Here is a 16,024-nt window from a genome sequence, read left to right as displayed (position 1 = left end):
TTTATCCCAGAAACATAAAATATCACCATCCACAAAGTGAACCGAAGAAGCGGTCCAGGGTCAAAAGTGGAGGACCAAGTTCCATGGCCAACAAGTAAAGTGAACATAGCTTTTTCTTTCTAGGCTCCCTCGGTTATTTAGTGCTTTACAGCCCAAGAATCCCAAAGGCTTAACAAATTATGGATAGGAAATACTGTACCCATCATGGAAATATAACCAACCTTGGTATGGAACGTCATAGATCTTGCACACAACATTATACAATCATATTAATTTTCTGGTCCTAAAAGAGAGTGTCCTTTTCATAGATTCCAAGACCAGAGGGGAACACTGTGGTCATCTAGTCTGACCTTCTGTATAACTAAGTCAGAGACCTTTCCCAAAATAATTCCTAGAGCATAACTTTCAGATCAACATCCAATCTTGATTTAAAATTGCCAATGATGGGGAAATCCACCACAACTCTTGATAAATAGTTCCAATAGTTAATTACCCTCACTGTTAAAAAATGTATGCTTTATTTCCTGTCTGAATTTGACTAGTTTCAACTTGCACAGCCACTCGATCACGTTATACCTTTCTCTACTAGATTGAAGAGTTGATTATCAAATATTTCTTCCTTACGTAGATACATATAGACTAATCAAGCCACCCCTTAGCCTTCTCTTTGTTAAGCTAAATAAACTGAGCTCCTGGAGTCTATCACTATAAAGTGTAATTTTCCTGTCCTTTAATCTTTCTAATGGCTCTTCTCTGAACCCTCTCCAATTTATCAACATCCATCTTGAACTGCAGACACCAGAACTGGACACAGAATTCAAGCAGTGGTCAAACCACTGCCAAATACAGAGGCGCTATTTTACCTCTATTCTACTCAAGACTTCTCTGTTTATGCAGCCAAAGATCACATTAGCCCTTTAGGCCACAGCATCACACTCAGAATTCATGTTCAGTTGTTTATCCATCACAACCCCCAAATCTTTTTCAGGATATAGTCCCCCCATAGTGTATGTATGGCCTACATTCTTTGTTCCTAGATGTATACATTTACATTTAGCTGTATTAAAATGCATTTTGTTTGCTTGTGCCCATTGTATCTATCAATCCAGATTACCCTGTATCAGTGACCTATCCTCTTCATTATTTAACCCCTTCCCCAATTTTTGAGTCATCTGCAAACTTTATCAGTGATGATTTTATGTTTTCTTCCAAGTAATTCATGAAAATGTTAAATACCATAGGGGCCAAGAACTGATCCCTGCGGCAGTCCACTAGAAACATACCTGCTCAATGATTCCCAGCTAGCCAGCTCCTAATCCATGTAATGTGTGCCATGTTAATTTTATATCATGCTAGTTTTTTTTAATCAAAGTGTTTTGCGGTACAAAGTCAAATGCCTTACAAAGATCCAAGTATGTTACATCAACACTATTTCTTTTACCCACCAAACTTGTAATCTCAAAAAAATTATCTAGTGTGATTTGCCATAAACCCATGTTGATTGGCATTAAATTACCCTCCTTTAATTCTTTACCAATCGAGTCCCATATCACCCGATCCATTATGTTGAAACAACATTAGTTATTTAGGCCAGAAGAATTTGGCCAGCGCACTGAGTTAACAAAAGAGCCACAGATCTCTAATGAAAACTGGACTAGACCTTGGTTTTATGTCTCATCTGACAGACAGCAGCTCACCAACTCTTAGCATCATACAAACTCAAGGACCAATCCAGCAGCTCTTACAAAGGCAAATAGGCATTTTGCCCACACAAGGAATGAAGGACTGGTCCATACCTGGAAGTCCAACTATTCAGTCATTAAGAAAGGAGGGGAAAAATGCACCCCACACAAACTTCCAAAAACTCACACTGATCTTTTAATCAATAACTTGTGACTAGTAGTTTATGTTTATCATTTACCGGCTTAAATCTGTCACTCTGAGGAGACTTTATATTCATTACTAACTAGATGAGCATCGGTGGCCACTGCCATCGCAATCATCTCTTGCCTACCAGCATGTAAATATTCCAGCATTTGGGTTAATGTCAACCACTCCTTATTCACCAAAAGAAAAAACAGCAGCAAGGATTGAAGCTAGATTTAAAACCTGGTGTGTTAAGTCTTCGTACTCCTCCAGCATCCTAGAAGACCTTAAAACTTGTTACACTGGTACCCTCTCCCTCACCCCACCCCTGCTCCCTCCTGATGTCTGTCAGAAAGTTGTAAGCTCTCTGGGGCAGAGACAGCGTCTTCCTAATGGATGTGCTAGTTCAGTGCCTAGCGCAACGGGGCCCCACATCCCAAATGAAGGCTTTGGTTGCAACTGCAATACAAAATAATAAGTGGTCAATTTACATAGCATCTATGGTTTGAGATTATTTGCCTGCGTTGGTCACCACTATAGGGGAAAGAGTTTGGCACTTTCTGGAGAACAGTGTTCATTTGTATGCACCCCGGGCAGGACATACAAGAGAGAGAAGCCCAACTATCTATCCTCAGTTATTTCTAAGCTCTACTAGCAGTATGCCAGAACTCCTTCCCCATAGTTACTGTCAAGGTTCCTTCCCCACTCTGAACTCTAGGGTACAGATGTGGGGACCTGCATGAGAACCTCTAAATTTAACTACCAGCTTAGATCTGGTTTTGCTGCCACCACCCGAATTATTTATGAGTCATTTGGGAAACTCTGTCTATCTCCCCCCAGAATATCTCCCTCCCAAGTACTATAACCCTTCCCTGGGTAGCCTTGAGAGATTTCTCCACCAATTTCCTGGTGAACACCGATCCAAACCCTTGGATCTTAAAACAAGGAGAAATTAACCATTCCCCCTCCTTTCCCCCCACCAATTCCTGGTGAGTCCAGATCCAACCCCCTTGGATCTTAAAACAAGGAAAAATCAATCAGGTTCTTAAAAAGAAGGCTTTTAATTAAAGAAAGAAAGGTAAAAATCATCTCTGTAAAATCAGGATGGAAAATAACTTTACATGGTAATCAGATTCAAAGAGCCCAGAGGAACTCCCTCTAGCCTTAGGTTCAAAGTTACAGCAAACAGAGGTAAACCCTCTAGCAAAAGGAACATTTACAAGTTGAGAAAACAAAGATAAACCTAACATGCCTTGCCTGGCTGTTACTTACAAGTTTGAAATATGAGAGACTTGTTCAGAAAGATTTGGAGAGCATGGATTGATGGCCGGTCCCTCTTAGTCCCAAGAGCGAACACACCCAAAACGAAGAGCACAAACAAAAGCCTTCCCCCCCACCAAGATTTGAAAGTATCCCCTCATTGGTCCTTTGGGTCAGGTGTCAGCCAGGTTACCTGAGCTTCTTAACTCTTTACAGGTAAAAGGATTTTGGGGTCTCTAGCCAGGAGGGATTTTATAGTATTGTACACAGGAGGGCTGTTACCCTTCCCTTTATAGTTATGACTGCTTCCCAGACTGCTGCACTGGGCAGCACAATATGGGGAGAAGGTGACCAGCCCTCTGTGGAGAAAGAAGTGGTTCGGGACTATTTAGAAAAACTGGACGTGCACAAGTCCATGGGGCCGGATGCGCTGCATCCGAGGGTGCTAAAGGAGTTGGCGGATGAGATTGCAGAGCCATTAGCCATTATTTTTGAAAACTCATGGCGATCGGGGGAGGTCCCGGATGACTGGAAAAAGGCTAATGTAGTGCCCATCTTTAAAAAAGGGAAGAAGGAGGATCCAGGGAACTACAGGCCAGTCAGCCTCACCTCAGTCCCTGGAAAAATCATGGAGCAGGTCCTCAAGGAATCAATTATGAAACACTCAGAGGAGAGGAAAGTGATCAGGAACAGTCAGCATGGATTCACCAAGGGGAAGTCGTGCCTGACTAACCTAATTGCCTTCTATGATGAGATAACTGGCTCTGTGGATGAGGGGAAAGCAGTGGGTGTGTTATTCCTTGACTTTAGCAAAGCTTTTGATACGGTCTCCCACAGTATTCTTGCTGCCAAGTTAAAGAAGTATGGGCTGGATGAATGGACTGTAAGGTGGATAGAAAGCTAGCTAGATCGTCGGGCTCAACGGGTAGTGATCAACGGCTCCATGTCTAGTTGGCAGCCAGTTTCAAGCGGAGTGCCCCAAGGGTCGGTCCTGGGGCCGGTTTTGTTTAATATCCTTATTAATGATCTGGAGGATGGTGTGGACTGCACTCTCAGCAAGTTTGCCGATGACACGAAACTAGGAGGCGTGGTAGATACACTAGAGGGTAGGGATCGGATACAGAGGGACCTAGACAAATTAGAGGATTGGGCCAAAAGAAACCTGATGAGGTTCAACAAGGACAAGTGCAGAGTCCTGCACTTAGGACGGAAGAATCCCATGCACAGCTACAGACTAGGGACCGAATGGCTAAGTAGCAGTTCTGCATAAAAGGACCGAGGGGTCACAGTGGACGAGAAGCTGGATATGAGTCAACAGTGTGCTCTTGTTGCCAAGAAGGCTAATGGCATTTTGGGCTGTATAAGTAGGGGCACTGCCAGCAGATCGAGGGACGTGATCGTTCCCCTTTATTCGACATTGGTGAGGCCTCATCTGGAGTACTGTGTCCAGTTTTGGGCCCCACACTACAAGAAGGATGTGGAAAAATTGGAAAGAGTCCAGCGGAGGGCAACAAAAATGATTAGGGGTCTGGAGCGCATGACTTATGAGGAGAGGCTGAGGGAACTGGGATTGTTTAGTCTCCAGAAGAGAAGAATGAGGGGGGATTTGATAGCAGCCTTCAACTATCTGAAGGGGGGTTCCAAAGAGGATGGAACTCGGCTGTTCTCAATGGTGACAGATGACAGAACAAGGAGCAATGGTCTCAAGTTGCAGTGGGGGAGGTCTAGGTTGGATATTAGGAAACACTATTTCACTAGGAGGGTGGTGAAGCACTGGAATGCATTACCTAGGGAGGTGGTGGAGTCTCCTTCCTTGGAGGTTTTTAAGGCCCGGCTTGACAAAGCCCTGGCTGGGATGATTTAGTTGGGAATTGGTCCTGCTTTGAGCAGGGGGTTGGACTAGATGACCTCCCGAGGTCCCTTCCAACCCTGATATTCTATGATTCTATTCTATGATTCTATGACAGTTATGGCGCATGAAGGACTGGACACAAACCCCGAAATCTGCCTTACATATCACTAAAACAGAAACTTTTGAGACGTATGGTAGAGCCCATCTTAGACCTGATGGAATGAGATCTCTAGCTCATAGCATGCATCAACTTGGACAGTCTTAGAATGGAAATTAGACAACCTCTAGTGTTCTCCATGCAAAACAAATAATCTGGGTAATCTCTGTAGCCGGACACAGCCCCATCCATGGCTTGGCCTCTGCCAGGCAGGAGCAGCTCCTGCTCCATGGGGAGGAGGGGCAGCCCACGGCCCCCTCTCACATCTGTGTCTGTGCAGGTTTCCTGTTATGTTGTTACAAAACCACAAGCAGCGGAAGCTCTTAAGGGCTTCTACCAATTGTATTCATGCTTTATCAAGAAAAGAGTTTGTCCCAGGTGAGAAACTTAGCTAGTGTAACTTGGTAGTTAGCTTTTGACTTCCCTCTTCAGAAGTGGCTAGTAAGAAACAAGAGGAACCAAAAAGTTGATTTCTCTGTGGCAACTGAAAAAGAAATATTCGAGTCCCTGGAGGGACTAGATACCCACAGTTTTTGGTCTTGGATGGAGATGATATGGAAGCTGGAATTAACCAAAGATTTTTTTTGCCTATTCAAAAAACAAACAAACGTCTGACGAAGTGGGCATTCACCCACGAAAGCTTATGCTCCAATACATCTGTTAGTCTTAAAGGTGCCATAGGACTCTGTTGTTTTAAACAAAAAAAGCAAATTTATTGGGAGGGCCAGGTTGCTTTATCTAATGAATGTTGAATAAATGAGACTTTTTTTGATCTGGCGTTCTTCTTGGCCCGATGTCTCAGAAGCATCCAAGACTTCTTCCAAAACATTTCAAGTCATTCAGAAGGGGAGAGCAAGAGAAGACTGTTGTGGTGCTACAGCATAATCTGATGAAAAGAACACAGATGGGAACCCTCTGGGATAGGGCTGTCAGGGATCTCTTCACCCTCCCAATCCTCTGAAAATCATGGTTAAAAAGTCAGCTGCCAGCAAAAATGTCTTGAGGTTCTTTTTCGTGAAGGAGACCTTCTTTCTTCCCCCCTTCCAGATGAGCATAAATGAATCTTGAGATACCAATAAAGCCAATATGCCTGTGGTTCATAAGGATATGGTAGATTCACCTCTGAAGAAATGAACAAGCTGACAAACACTAGGACCCAATGCCCAGCACAACCAACACAATATCATGAACAGAAAAACTAATATTGTGACATCAAGGCTTCAATTGCTTGGAGCATCTAACACAGGAGCCCCAGAGCCAGAGGCCATCAATGCTCGAAACTCTGATGTTAAGGTACTGGCAACAGCAGATGTTGAAAATACTAGTATCAGTCAGAGTTCAGACACCCAATCACAGGCATTGTAATAGACAAACCACTGAGGAGATTCTTGAGCTTAATGACTCCTCCTCTACCTCCACAACCCTCAGGGAGACGAGCAAAGCAGTCTCTTTGGAAGACACAGCAAGTTCATCATGAGAGCTCATGGCTGAGGCAGCACTTCAAGCAAAAGCCAACCCTGTCCAGCTCACGATTGTGGGTTTCAGAAAATCACAGAATCAGAAATGTAGGGCTGGAAAGGACCTTGAGAAATCTTCAAGTCCATCCCCCTATGCTGACACAGGACCAAGTAAACCTAAACCACCCCTGATAGGTGTTTGTCTAACCTGTTCATAAAAACATCCAATAATGGGGATTTCACCACCTCCTTTGGAAGTCTATTCGAGTTTAACTACCCTTATAGTTAGAAAGTTGTTCCCAATATCTACCCTAATTCTCCCTTGCTGTAGACTTCTCCTACCTTCGTGGAAACAGAACAAATGATCATCATCCTCTTTACAACAGCCCTTAACATATCTGAAAATTGTTACAAGATCCCCCCTCAGTCGTCTTTTCTCAAGACTAAACATGATTATTTTTTTTTAAACCTTTCTTCATAGGTCAGATTTTCTAAGCCTTTTTTCACTTTTGTTGCTCTCCTCTAGACCCTCTCTAATTTGTCCACATCTTTCCTAAAGTGTGGTGCCCAGAATTGGATACAATACTCCCAGCTGAGGCCTCACTAGTGCTAAGCAGAGTGGGAAAATTACCTCCTGGGTCTTACATACAAACACTCCTATAAATACACCCCAGGGTTATATTAGCCTTTTTCACAACTGCATCACATTAAATTTGTGATCCACTATAACCCCCAGATCCTTTTCAGTAGTACTACCACCTAGCCAGCTGTTTGTTTTTGGGGGTTTTTTTGGCTTGCATATTTGATTTTTCCTTCTTAAATGTAGTACTTTGCACTTGTCATTGAATTTCATCTTGATTTCAGACCAATTCTCTAATTTATCAAAGATCATTTTGACTTCTCATAGACTCATAGACTCAGACTTTAAGGTCAGAAGGGACCAATATGGTCATCTAGTCTGACCTCCCGCATGATGCAGGCCACAAAAGCTGACCCACCCACAACAGAATCTTCCAGCCTGCGACCCCTGCCCTATGCTGCGGAGGAAGGCGAAAAACCTCCAGGGCCTCTGCCAATCTACCCTGGAGGAAAATTCCTTCCCGACCCCAAATATGGCGATCAGCAGAACCCCGAGCATACAGGCAAGATTCTACAGCCGGACCCTCATTTTACCCGCGATGGCACGTTATGCCTAATTGACTAAAATCACGTTATCCCTTCAAACCATTCCCTCCATAAACTTATCAAGCCTAATCTTGAAGCCAGAAAGGTCTTTCGCCCCCACCGTTTCCCTCGGAAGGCTGTTCCAAAATTTCACCCCTCTGACGGTTAGAAACCTTCTTCTAATTTCAAGCCTAAATTTCCCCACGGCCAGTTTATATCCATTCGTTCTCGTGTCCACATTACTACTGAGCTGAAATAATTCCTCTCCCTCCTTGGTATTAATCCCTTTGATATATTTAAAGAGAGCAATCATATCCCCCCTCAGCCTTCTTTTGGTTAGGCTAAACAAACCGAGCTCCTCGAGTCTCCTTTCATAGGAAAGGTTTTCCATTCCTCGGATCATCCTAGTGGCCCTTCTCTGTACCCGTTCCAGTTTGAGTTCATCCTTTTTAAACATAGGAGACCAGAACTGCACACAGTACTCCAAATGAGGTCTCACCAGCGCCTTGTATAACGGAAGCAGCACCTCCCTGTCCCTACTAGAAATACCTCGCCTAACGCATCCCAAAATTGCATTAGCTTTTTTCACAGCCACGTCACATTGCCGACTCAGTCATCCTGCGATCAACCAGGACTCCGAGGTCCTTCTCCTCCTCCGTCACTTCCAACCTATGCGTCCCTAACTTATAACTAAAATTCTTATTAGTCATCCCTAAATGCATCACCTTACACTTCTCACTATTAAATCTCATCCTATTATTGTTACTCCAATTTACAAGGTCATCCAAGTCTCCCTGCAGAATATCCCGATCCTTCTCCGAATTGGCAATACCTCCCAACTTTGTGTCATCCGCAAACTTTATCAGCCCACTCCTACATTCGGTTCCGAGGTCAGTAACGAATAGATTGAATAAAATCGGACCCAAAACCGAACCTTGAGGAACCCCACTGGTGACCTCCGTCCAACCCGACAGTTCACCTTTCAGTACTACCCGCTGCAGTCTCCCCTTTAACCAGTTCTTTATCCACCTCTGGAATTTCATATCGATCCCCATCTTTTCCAATTTAACCAATAATTCCTCGTGCGGCACAGTATCAAACGCTTTACTAAAAGACTTCTAAGCCTGTTCTCCAAAGTGCTTGCAACCCCTTTCAACATGGTGTCATTTTATAAACAAATTCCACTCTATTATCCAAGTCATTAATGAAAATGTAGTACCAGACCCAGGATTGACTCCACAAGATACATCTTCCCAGTCTGGACAGCGAACCACTGATAACTGCTCTTTCAGTGTGGTCTTTCAATAAGTTGTGCACCCACCTTATAGTAATTTCATCTAAACCCTTTTTTCCTAGTTTGCTTATGCAAATATCATGTGGGATAGTGTCAAAAGCCTTCCTAAAAATCAAGCTATATCATTTCTACTGGTTCCCCCCATCCATTAAGCCAGTAACCCTGTCAAAAGAAGGAAATTAGGTGGGTTTGGCATGATCTGTTACTGATAAATCCATGCTGGCTATTTCTTATCACCCTGTTAATTTGTAAGCACACACAGATAATTGTTTAGTTAACTGCGAGAGAAAGGAACCCTCTAAGAGTCCCCTTATTAGTGTTGGCAGTTCATCGCTGACAAAGATGACTATATTGTTACAATTCTCATTTATGGCTACACATATCACTACAAAGTCCAAACCCTGATGCACAGTCGGCCACACCAAGGGCATGGGAAGTCCATATCTATGATTTTTGCTATGATGCAGCTCTGTGGCGCCTTTCACTTGCAGCCTCAAGATTTCGTCTATCCCACTCAAACCTGTTAAATGCGGATCTTGCCAGAGAATGCCAGTGAATCCTGTTCTAAGGCATTTGCTTGAGTTGAGACTGATGCCAGATAACCTGAAGAGCAGTCTCCAGCGATCTTTGAAGCGCTTATACGGAGGACCCTTCTTTCTTTTGCCCTGACTCTGCTCCCCATACAAGATCTGTTTTGGGAGACGGTGGTCTTCCATTCTGATGACATGTCCGATCCACACACACTGTACTCTCAGTAGCATTCCTCAATGCTGGTTGTTTGCGCTCTCTCAAGGACCTTAATACTGGTCACTCTGTCCTGCCAGCGAATGCTCATTATTGAGCGAAGGGAGCACATGTGAAAGCTATGTAATGTGCTGTCTATAGAGTCCAAGTCTCAGATGCATACAGGAGAGATGTTAGAACCACAGCACTGTAAATCTTCGTTCTGGTGGAAACACGAATGTTGTGTTGGTTAAGGACTTTTGTTTAGAGTCGGTCAAGGACCTGCCTGGCTTTACTAATTCTGGAGGCAATTTCCTTATCAAGGGAACCGTCACACAAGATGGTGCTACACAAATACTTGAACTGATCCACATTTTGCAGCTGTGTGCCTTGGATGAAGATGGCTGGTACTGGGGCATTGGAATGAGGTGCTGGTTGGAACAAGACCTCTGTCTTCCCAAGAGCGATGGTGAGGCCAAAGAGCTGGGATGCTTCAGAAAACCTATCAATGATGACCTGAAAGGTTGTCACGTCTATGGGCCATCAATGCGCAGTCATCTGCAAAAAAGTGCCTCGACAAGAAGTCTCTAAAGTGTCTTGGTCTTAGAGCGGGAGCCACCGAGGCAGCAGCAGATGTATATCCCCTGATCCAAGTCCCTAGTGGCATGACTGAGGACCCAGTAAAAACAACATTGGAGTAAGTACACAGTCTTGCTTCACTGGATTTGAGATTTCAAATGCATCAGAAGAATCACTATTGGAGAGCCCTTGCACTGTCATGTGGCCATGGGACAGACAGATGATTTGTATGAACCTTCTTGAGCAACCCAGCTTATGTAGAATAGCCCATATACCCTCTCCGTTGACCGTATCAAAAGCTTTGGTTAAGTCAATGAAAACTGCATACAGGTCCATGTTCTGCTCTAAACAAACATTTTTCCTGGACTTGCCTTATGACAAAGATCATGTCTGTAGTACTACAACCAGGTCTGAAACCACACTGCGCTTCTGGCAGATTCTCCTCAGATACATTCACAATGAGTCTGTTCAGTAGAATGCGAGCTAGTATTTTCCATATCGTACAGAGAAGAGAAATGCCTCTGTAGTTTCTACAGTCAGCTTTGCTGCCTTTGTTTTTAAACAGTGATACAATAATATCGTTGAAGTCGTGTGGCATTTCTTCTTCCTCTCAAATGCTACTCAAAATGTCGTGAAATGCCTCGATACCCTTTGGGCCTGCTACTTTGTACAATTCTGCTGAAATATCATCCTTTCCAGATGCTTTGCCAGGGTTCAATTGTTTGATGGCTTTCATGACTTCTTCAACTGAAGGAGGGAGGTCGAGATCCTCTTTGATGGGTTTCTCGGGTAACTGATCAAGGACACGCCGATCGACTGTGGATAGTTTATTGAGCAGACTATTGAAGTGTTCAGCCCTTAATAGTACCCTTGACATAAAACGCAATAGAATGGGATAATTAGCTAAGTCCCTGCATGTTGAGGTGCTTTCAGGCACAGAGACCTTTTTTTGTTTGAAAGTTCTATGATGCAACCTTATCAAACCACATCCAGGATCCATCTGTCTGATGTGGAGAGAGGCCATTGGCCCTTGAATTTTAATAGTCTCCCCACTAGGTGTTGCTTGTCAGACCTCTCCTGACCATTATCAGGCACTGTTTCTAGTGTTGGAATTTCCATTGCAAGAAAACTAGTCTCTCCTCTTTCCAGGTTTAGACTTGTTCCATTTGCTTTTGTTGCTGTCTCACCTACCATACTTCGGAGTAGCCATGAGAAAAATATTTCGACCTGTAATAAGGTCAACTATCCTTTTTCGCAGCTCTGGAGGTAGGAGGCTTCAGTAAGGTCTTTTTTTATTTATCTGAGGATTCCATCACCTCTTTGTCTAATAGCTCCCCAGTAACTGACCTCTGAATATTTCAAAGCCATTAACATATTTTTGGCATATATATTGCCCTTCCAGGCTCATAACCAGAGGTGCCGTCTGGTCATCAGATTCATGTCTTCTGCACATGCCATGACTTCCAAAGCATCTCTGGTTGCATTGGCTATGAATGCTGAAGCCACTAAGATTTTCTTTAACTCCGAACCTAACTGCATTGATCTATCTTAACCTTTTTGGCAGTCTGGCTACCAAACTCAGTCCAGGCCAGCATGTTGCAATAGCAGAAGACCTCAGAGAGGAAGATGCAGCCTCAAACATATGGCACAGTGGTATTTCCATTCTACAGTTGTTGGGTTCTTTTGGGAAAAAGTCCCCTTCCATTTGGATAGCAGTGTCTTTGACTAGTGCTGAAACTGCCCTGTCCACTTTGGGAAGAGACACAAGATCTGCTTGTCTATAGTGCACTTTCTCCAGGCTTCCCAAAAAACTCTACAATCTCAAAGACTTTGACGGTGTTTCCCTTTCAGACTTAATTACTTTTTCCAAAAAGACATGAAGGGGAATGTACGGTTCATATTTCTAAACAGGCTGGGGAATTTTTTTATTTATTTTTTTTTCAATTTCCGTAGCATTCTCCTCTTCTCCCTCCTAAGAATCCTTTCTAATGAGCTCATCTGACAGAATTCCCAAGTACAGTATCTAATCACCTTTTGTAACATCTTCTCAAGTGATTAAGCCGGAAAAAGATTCCTCTTGCATCGCTTCATCCTGTGTTTCAGACGCTGAGATTGAGAGTTTCATCTTTCTCTTGTGAAGATCTTGACTTTCCACTTGACTTCTCTCTCTCGGACTTAGATTGAACAGATTTCCTAGCCAGCTTTTTCTTTGATGATGCCCATGAAGAGGAGGATGAAAATGAATCAAAAAATGAAGAACCACCAGACACAAACAATTCTATTCCCTTTAAGCTTTTTCTTTCCAAGTATGAAAATCTTGTGAGCAGATCAGTCAGTGGAACTGCTATCCCCAGAACAGGCCAGTTTTCTCCTAAGGTTCTGAGACAATTTCTTGAACCCTTTTCTCCTTTTTCAAATTTTACTCTTTAGGGAAGATAGGGATTGGAAACCTGAGTCAGATGAGGAGTCCCATGAACCTCTTCTGCTAGCAGGCATCTCTTTATCTTTGCCCATTTGAGAATGCATAGGATGCCTGTAAGGAGACAATGCAGCTACTGCCTGGGGTTCATGAGATGGCAGCCTCTGAGGTAAAAGTGCTAAAAATTGTATTGAGATGATGTTATTAAAAAAAAAAAGTGAACAGTACAGAGTATAAGCATAGACGTTTCTGGTTATCAGGGAATAACGTATGGATTATCGAGGGGTGCGAAGTTTGGTCTAAGAACAGGTGGCATACAGAATACATAATCTGCACTATCCCTGATTGGGGGTAAAAGGTTGATGGGTCAAAGTACAGACATTGAGTTATGAGGGTAGGAAGTTCATAGAGTGGTTGTGTTCGGGTGTGGAGTATAATGTGTGGATATGATGATGAGGATGGATTGACCTTCATTTGGTGAGATTTAATGTTCAGGGAGTTTATGGTTTCAGTTCATATTCTACACCAAATCCAAGAGCTCCCTAGCCCAAAGAGGAATTTCTTCCCTTCTTCTCACCTCCATGAAGAATTCCTGACTTCCCCTGGGGCTAAACAAAAGAGGTCAAACTGCCCACTGAGATCTTGCGCTACAGGAGGGCACACACATGTAACAGTCTTACCAGCCTCTCCTTGCTTTGTCTGTGACAGATTCAGCCAGACCTGCTTATGGGTTCCCTGTACATCAAAGGGCAGCAGCCTGGGGTAACTGGCTCCGGGAGAAGAGCGCTCTCCATTTTTCCACTGTTCTTCAAGACATGGCTAGGTAGCAGTTCTGCAGAAAAGGACCTAGGGGTCACAGTGGACGAGAAGCTGGATATGAGTCAACAGTGTGCTCTTGTTGCCAAGAAGGCTAACGGCATTTTGGGCTGTATAAGTAGGGGCATTGCCAGCAGATCGAGGGACGTGATCGTGCCCCTTTATTCGACATTGGTGAGGCCTCATCTGGAGTATTGTGTCCAGTTTTGGGCCCCACACTACAAGAAGGATGTGGAAAAATTGGAAAGAGTCCAGCGGAGGGCAACAAAAATGATTAGGGGTCTGGAGCGCATGACTTATGAGGAGAGGCTGAGGGAACTGGGATTGTTTAGTCTCCAGAAGAGAAGAATGAGGGGGGATTTGATAGCAGCCTTCAACTACCTGAAGGGGGGTTCCAAAGAGGATGGAGCTCGGCTGTTCTCAGTGGTGGCAGATGACAGAACAAGGAGCAATGGTCTCAAGTTGCAGTGGGGGAGGTCTAGGTTGGATATTAGCAAACACTATTTCACTAGGAGGGTGGTGAAGCACTGGAATGCGTTACCTAGGGAGGTGGTGGAGTCTCCTTCCTTGGAGGTTTTTAAGGCCCGGCTTGACAAAGCCCTGGCTGGGATGATTTAGTTGGGAATTGGTCCTGCTTTGAGCAGGGGGTTGGACTAGATGACCTCCTGAAGTCCCTTCCAACCCTGATATTCTATGATTCTATGACATTCACAACCTGGCTGTCAGACTCCCCACAGGCGAGGAACCAGCTCCTGGGACAGATTAAGATGGCTAAAGTAAAACCTTTCTGACCTTTCAGATGAGAAGGCTGGACTGCACAATGCACACGCCATTCCTTCTTCATCCTCCAGCAGGGATACAGAGCAGGAGGAATATAGCTTTGGTCTTCCATTTGGACCTCTCTCTACCATCCTCCTGGTCTGAGCTGCCAGGGGGAAGGGGTTACAGTAATTCCAGGCAGGAGACAAACTGACTCTTCCGGGTGTTTTTTGTTTGTTTTGTTTTTTAATTCTCTCTCTTGCAGTAGATGCTACAGGAGGCAGAAGAAAACTAAGGAGTCTCCAGAATGTGGGGACTAGTCCCATATCAGCTGTCCAAGCAGTTCCAATTCTATCCCCTATAGCTACAGACTGATGAGGACCCACACTGAAGACCTGTGGCCACATCCCTGAGAGAGAAGAGGTGACACGGATCAAAAAAAGCAGAAGAGGAGGGAACAGAGCAACTGCCACACCTGGGTAGACCAATGTCCATCTAGCTCAGTTTACGGTCTCTGAAGTATCAAAGGAAAGTGCAAGAAACTCCAAAGTGGATAACTGTATTCCTTGTACTACAGCAATGCCTAGCGGCCCCAAATCATCAGACCTCACACAAACAGGTAGTGAGTGTCTCAACCCCAGAGAGATGAGAATCTAAATACCCAAGACAAACAAGGAGGTAAGAAAAAGTTTCTTCCTGACACTTAGTGGCTGGCTTAGGCCCAACACAAGAGGGTTTATATACCTTGTATTAAAAACATACATATTTTACTGCTATTTAATAAAGGAATAAGCTTACTTCTGGCGACAGTGAGTACTGCAGTCCACAGAGAGCCAGCCAGCCAAATGATTCTGTCTGCTAAAAAACACATGAGAAGAAGTTACAATATATTAAAAATGTTCCCAATAGTCACTTTCCAAGCAAGCAAGGGCTGCTGTTGCCAAAGGGACACGATGCAGTGGGTCATAGAAGATCAGGGTTGGAAGAAGGGACCTCAGGAGGTTCTAGTCCCACCCGCTGCTCAAAGCAGGGCCGATCCCCAGACTGATTTTTACCCCAGGTCCCTAAGTGGCCCCCTGAGGGATTGAACTCACAGCCCTGGGTTTGGCCCGCCAATGCTCAGCCCACTGAGCTATCCCCTCCCCCCCCCCCCGGCAGTCCCTGAGGCACTGGCTCTGTTACAGTCCCGCCCCCCAGGCAGGGCTGTCCCGCGCCCGGGGCCGCCCCTGAAGTCAGGGAGATGCAGACCCTTGGGGGCGCGTTCCCTGCCGCCGCCGGTACAAGCGAGGGGGCGACAGCCCCGTCTCCAGCCAGGCCGGGGGTAACCAGCCCCCGCCGGCGCAGGGCGGTTCTCACCGGATCCAGCTGCGTGGCGCTTTCCCGCGCTCAGGCCTGCCTCGGCTCGCGCCTCAGCCGCGCAGCTAGTTTCTCCCGCGCCCGCCCAGCTCGCGGCCCGCGTCCCACGTGACCCGGGCTGGCCAGCCAAAGCCCCTCCCTCCTCTCTCACCGGCGCACGTGGCGCTCGGCGGGCGTTGATTGGCTGCTGGGGGTTTGGGGGCGCGGCCGGCGGCGCGGGAAGGGGGGAATCGAAACTGAAAGGCGGCAGCGGGCTGCACCGAGACTCAAAGCCACGCCCCCCGTTGGGGGGGGGTCCCCACGCTCAGACCCCGTCAGAACA

Source organism: Emys orbicularis, chromosome 2 (genome assembly GCF_028017835.1).
Source record: "Emys orbicularis isolate rEmyOrb1 chromosome 2, rEmyOrb1.hap1, whole genome shotgun sequence".
Classification (NCBI taxonomy): domain Eukaryota; kingdom Metazoa; phylum Chordata; order Testudines; family Emydidae; genus Emys; species Emys orbicularis.
The sequence above is the reverse complement of the archived record's forward strand: the minus strand, read 5'-3'. Positions refer to the sequence as shown.